This window comes from Suricata suricatta, chromosome 8 (assembly GCF_006229205.1).
Source record: "Suricata suricatta isolate VVHF042 chromosome 8, meerkat_22Aug2017_6uvM2_HiC, whole genome shotgun sequence".
NCBI classification, from domain to species: domain Eukaryota; kingdom Metazoa; phylum Chordata; class Mammalia; order Carnivora; family Herpestidae; genus Suricata; species Suricata suricatta.
The window spans coordinates 41,366,513-41,371,597 of record NC_043707.1 but is presented as its reverse complement, the minus strand read 5'-3'; the positions used below and the strand labels follow the sequence as shown (position 1 = coordinate 41,371,597).

The 5,085-nt window shown below is 57.0% G+C and overlaps 1 long non-coding RNA gene and 1 other non-coding gene across 2 annotated transcripts in view; both read right to left on the bottom strand.

Annotated features, from left to right (window-relative positions):
- LOC115298634 overlaps nucleotides 1-5,085 on the bottom strand; it is a 19,736-nt gene that overhangs the window by 9,722 nt on the left and 4,929 nt on the right. The window lies entirely within an intron of this gene.
- TRNAV-CAC lies at nucleotides 1,624-1,696 on the bottom strand. Its single transcript has one exon. It is a non-coding gene; the product is annotated as a tRNA-Val (tRNA).

Genomic DNA, 5,085 nt, shown 5'->3' with positions numbered 1-5,085 from the left:
AGCTCAGGCTGACCCTACCTAGACCCGCCGCCCAGCAAACCACCAGGGGGAGTCCGCAGGGCAGCGGGCGCTGGGGGCACGACAACCTGGCCGTGTTCCTGCGAGCACAGGGCCCGCCTGGCACCCCCAGAGCAGGAGAGCCCAAGGACCCTCCGCTGCCTGAAGCTTCTCTACAGCCTGAAGGGAGCAGGGGTCTGGTTCCTGAAGGGACAGGGGGTGGTCTCCTCCAGAGGACAGAGTCCTCCCCTGGCCTTGGAGCAAAGGTCCCGCAGAACCTGGTTTCGAGGGACATTGCCCAAGGAAAGGAGCAACCTCGGACCAAGTAATCCTCCGGAGATGTTGGCAAGGTGCTTTCAAGTGGCGTCCAGTCCCTACACACGGAGCGAGAACGAGAAAGCAACCGTGAGGACATGTTACCATGTGAGTGATAGAGGATGTGACAATTCGTGCAACTGATTTGGTATGTTTCAGAGTTTGTGAGTTTGTTTTAAAGGAGTGACAAAGTCAAGTCCCCGGTTCTCTTTAGATGAAAACGCTGGAAGTGAGACCTCGGTTTCTGAGGTGAATGGAGGTGAGCCGCTGCCCTGGCTTCTCATCCCAGCTCTCCTCTCCCAGCCTGGCGATGACAGGACCCTGAGTCCCGACCCCCCGGTGTTTTAGGGACTCAGTGCAGAGGCACCTCTGCACGACCCCTCGGTGCACGCCACACTGAAGGGGATGAAAAGGCAAATCCTAAATACAGAGTCAGCGCCAAAGGTCTCCCTGGCTGGGAATCGAGAACCTGAGCAGTAGCGGTGAAAATTCCAAATCCTATCCCACCGATCACCAGGAATCCACACAGGATCCCTGCTTTGGCCCCTGCAGATGAAAACCCTGAGAGTAAAGGTTAGATTTCCCAGTCGGACAGAGCCAAAGCAGAGGTGATACCCAGCGACGCAGGACTGAATGCAGCCGCGAAAGGCTCCCACCCCTGCCCTGTTGCTCACCTCCTCTTCCGGCCTCAGCGACTCTCTGGGCTGTGACCACCAGGCAACTGGCCTGTGCTACAGTCTAGTCCAGCCTGAGCCCTGTGTGTGGCAGAGCCAAGGCCATGCCCTCTTTCTGAGCCTCAGTTTCCTGATGAGGAAGGCGCGGACTTGGCTCTCAGCGGGTGAGGAGCGAGTCCTTCTAGTTGGTGAGCTGCGAACTAGCTCAAGGGCTGTCCTGATGATCGATCGCACCCGGACCGGCTCGTTTGGGTGCCTCCATGGGCTCAGTAGGTGGAGCCTGAAACTCCTCATCTACGGTTCTCTGGCCCGAGTCCCAGGTGCAGCTGGTGGTGTCTCTGTTCGGTGAGGGAAAATGCACCTGTTGCGCACGCGTGCTCCCCAGGGAGGAACGGGGCGCGGTGGTTTTCAGAGGCAGTGAGGCTCTCGGGCAGGTGGAGGCGCCAGAGCAGCAGGTCCGGGGGTGTGCGGATGTAAAGGCCTCGTCCTGTGTGCCCTCCTCGGACTAATTGGTTGTGGCCTGCTGTCCAAGGTGGCCCGAAGCAGCCCGAGCGAGGCAGGTTGTTCAGATGTGAGCAGGCATTCAGGTAGCGGCGAACTCCTGCCGGCCGTAGTAGACGTCGGGATAAAAGGAAGCTGTTCCCGCCCGGTTTCGAACCGGGGACCTTTCGCGTGTGAGGCGAACGTGATAACCACTACACTACGGAAACAAGGCGACGGGTGCGTCTTCTCCTCTCGGTGTGAGAAGCTTCGGTCCCGCCCCTGCGGTCCTGCGGTCCGCGTGGGTGTCGCCGCCGAAGGCCCTGGGAGCACCGGCGACCCTCCGGGCAGGGAGACCTTGGCCCCCGCGGCGCCCCCAGCAGTCTGGTCTCGGGCACCGCAGCGAACGCGGGGTTTCCGCCTTCAGGACCAGGCGCCCGGGGCTCACGTCGCCCCCCGTCGGCCCCCAGTCTCCCGGGGGGCGGGGGGGGGGCCGAGCCGGTGGGTCAGGGGCGCGTCGGAGCCCTGAGAGCCCCCGTCGTCCGTCGGCGGAGCCACCGGCCCTCCTGGGCCGCCGGCCGCTCGCTCCCCGTGGCCATGTTCCCCGCGGGGACGGTCAGTGCCGCGGCCCGAGGCCGGTGCTGGGACCCGGGGACCGGCTCTCCCCGCCCTGCCGTCCGCGTCGCCTGCACCCGGCCGCGTGCGCGCTCGTCCTCCGCCAGCACTTTGACCCTGCGCTTCCCCGCGGCCCTCCCGGCAGAATCGTCTCCTTGGTGTCCTCTGGGCAAAAGGGCCCCCTCGGGCTCCTGCCTGCGCCGCTTTAAAGCCACTGACAAGAGGTCCGTGGCCAACGAAGCCCACTGAAATCTAGGCCGTGGGCCGCAGGGATGGAAAGGAAGCGCAAGAAACCGTTCTTGGTGGCACCGAGCGGAAGAGCGCACGGCCACGAGTGGGGAGCGGAGGTCTGTTCCTATCGGCGTTTCGAGTGATTCTGGGGTGGGCCGCCTTGGGGTCTCTCTCTGCCTCTGCAACCAGACCTGAATAGTGTGGTGGTGACATTGGGTGTGACCACAGCCACCTTCAGGGAGGACCTTCGGTATTGGGAACAAAGTGAAGATGAAAAGCCTAGAAAAAGAGATTTGTTTTTCGTTAAATTTTACTTAAAACTTTTTATTTATGGGGGAGAGAGAGAGCACGAGCAGGGGAGGGGCAGAGAGAGAGGGAGACACAGAATCTGAAGCAGGCTCCAGGCTCTGAGCTGTCCGCACAGAGCCCTCGAAGACCCCGATCTCAGGAACCCGGAGTTCAAGACATGAGCCGAAGTGGGACGCCCAACTGACTGAGGCCACCCAGGTGCCCCAAATCTTGATTCTTTTTAAGGGTCTGAACAAGGATGTGCCCTAGAGAGGCTTGCAAACAAAAGGAAACAAAACACACGCGCGCGCGCGCACACACACCCCCCCCCCCCCCCCCCACCCCCACAGACTGTGCCTTTTAGATTCCAAATGTGGAGGAATAGCTGAGCACTCCAGCCTACTTAATGATTTGGGGCAAAAGGGGAGGAGCCTGCAGCGACAAGGGGGACAGAGGGCATCACATAAAAATGAGACTAAGTCATGCTTTGCAAAGTTCATGAATGAATACAGCACTTTCATATTGGGCCACAGCCATGTACCTTTATCGCCGAGTACCTAAGATTTTCCATCGTTTGATTTACACCTTTTACTTCGTAAATTCATTTTATTTATTTATTTTTTATTTTTGAGTGACAGAAAGAGACAGTGTGAGCAGGGGTGGGTCCGAGAGAAAGGGAGACACAGAATCTGAAGAAGCTCCAGGCTCTGAGCTAGCGGTCAGCACAGAGCCCGCTGTGGGGCTCGAAGCCACAAACTGAGATCATGCCCTGAGCTGAAGCCGGACGCTTAACCGACTGAGCCACCCAGGGCGCCCCACAAATTTATTTTTTAAAATTAGTTGTATCTCAGCGTCACAACTGAACTATTAGTAGGAACTGCCACACTCGGGATGTAACTAGGACATTACATACAAGAAAACGGTCGTGTTGTGATAGTGAATAAGGGAGGTAACCACAGAGCCAGGGGCCACAGGCATTCCCAGAGGCAGGCGGGGCCAGAGGCAGCCCTCAGAGGAGCCTGGGGCCACTTGGGGGCTGGGTGATCAGTGCAAGAAAACCCTGCTCCCGCCCGGTGTTCCACTGCCTGCAGCAGCCAGGACGTGGAATGTTGTTCTTTACCAGCCAGGGAAACCCCGACGTCCCTCCTCTCAGTCAGAGCTCTGGGAGAGCGGAGAGATCGGTACAGGCGGAGCTGCTGGTGCTCGGGATGGACTGGGTGGAGTAGAATGCATCTAATGCTGAACCCGTGGAATTAACAAGTCTTATGTGTACGGGCTTCATAAAGATAGATGTGCAGGCAAGGTCATGAAGAAAGAGACATTGACAGGTCGGGAAAGAAGCTGGAATGTGATCTGGTACTCCTTCTGTGGAAGGCAAATTTGCAGGACTTCCTAAAACAGAAGCAGACCAACACCGTAATATAGTAATTGCACCTCCAGTCTGTACGCTGTAGAAATACCTGGACAAGTGGCCAAAGACATGTGTACAAGAATTCGTAATCATAAAGCCATAAAACCAGCAACTTAATTTCAAAAGCTAATGGAAGAGGGTAAATAAATACTACACATACTTGGGAGGAAACGCCTGTCAAACAAATGCAGAGGCTAATGAGGAGGATCCACTGAGCAGGACATTACTGATAGAGGAGTGACCACATCCAGGCACGCCCTGGGGCCGGGAGACCACTGCTGGCCTCCTCCTCCCGATGAAAATTAATCCGAGGCGCATCAACACCAAAGGTCGTTGAAGATGTGGAGCAAGAGGGGCTGGCACTTATTGCTGGTGCGGATGCAAAATGCTGCAGCCACCGTGGAGGACAGTCTGGCCGTCTCTCCCAGAACTAAAACTTTTCTTAATATAGGTTCCAGCGTTCGTGCTCCCTGCTGTCAGCCGGAGGAGCTGAAACGTTATGCCCACGCAGACACCCACACTCGGATGCCCACAGCAGCTTTACTCACAAATGCCGAGACTTCGAGGCAACCAAGATGTCCTTTAGCAGGTGAAGGGATACGTGTGATGCGCACCGTGAGGTATCACGCAGCAGTAAAAAGAAATGGGCTGCCAGCCCCCCCAAAGACATCGAGGAATCTGAAATGCGCACTAGCAAGTGGGACAAGCCAATCTGAAAAAGCTACGTATTGTCTGGTCCTAACGACCTACACCACCTTCTGGGAAAGGCAAAACTATGGAAAGAGGAAAAGGATCCGTGGTTGCCAGAAAGGGGGCGCAGTGGATTCTTAGGCCAGTGACGCTGCTCTGTGTGAGACTTACAACGGTGGATCCATTTCATGATACGTTTGTCCAAACCCACCCACCAAGAGGGAACCCTAAGATTAACTATGGACTTCAATCGGTTCCTCAGTTGTCACAAGTGCACCACCGCCTTGGGGGATGTTGACGATGTGGGAGGCTGTTGTGTGGGCGTGGAGGGCAGGAAGCGTAGGGAAATCTCTGTCCTTCCCCCTCAGCTTTGCTGTGAACCTA